Here is a 535-nt window from a genome sequence, read left to right as displayed (position 1 = left end):
GTTTTGGGGGTCCCTGTTGCAGTGGGGTTGGGGGGAGCATCCCCACCGCCCCTGGGGCTGCCGTGGGGTGCAGGAGTTGGGGGGTCACAGCCCACCCTGGGTTTCCTGTCCCAGATCTGGGTCAGGCTTTTGGGAGATGGAGAGAGCTTTAACCCTTCCACCGCTGGTGCCCCACAACGGGGATGGGAGCTGGGGGGGTTCCCCGCCCCCCTCTCCCCCCAGGGTGTCTCTGGTGACATCATCTCTTTCCCCAGATGGATCCGGATTTGGGATTGGGGGGGTGGGGGTGTGATGGGGGGTAAACACCCCCTCAGCAGATGAAGGCTGGTCATTTGGGGTTACAATGAGGTGTCTCAAGTTGTGGCAGTTATCGGGGGGGGGTTGGGGGGGGCTTTGCTCCCCTTCGGTGCCCACCTCCAGCTCATGCCTGTTCTCCCCCCCCCCAACTTGTGCCTGGCACTGGGGACTCCTGATTCACACCAGCAGGAGGGATCCCGCTGCCTTCCCTCGCCTTGCAGCTGGAGGTTGTAGGGGG

At 63.7% G+C, this 535-nt stretch overlaps 1 protein-coding gene across 1 annotated transcript in view; it reads left to right on the top strand.

Moving 5' to 3' along the window:
* Positions 1-535, top strand: part of UNC13A (unc-13 homolog A (C. elegans)) — an 80,115-nt gene that overhangs the window by 37,458 nt on the left and 42,122 nt on the right. The window lies entirely within an intron of this gene.

The sequence above is a fragment of the Calidris pugnax genome, unplaced genomic scaffold (assembly GCF_001431845.1).
Source record: "Calidris pugnax isolate Ruff unplaced genomic scaffold, ASM143184v1 scaffold170, whole genome shotgun sequence".
NCBI lineage: Eukaryota > Metazoa > Chordata > Aves > Charadriiformes > Scolopacidae > Calidris > Calidris pugnax.
Note: the sequence above shows the minus strand (reverse complement) of the source record. Positions and strands in the feature narration are given on the sequence as shown.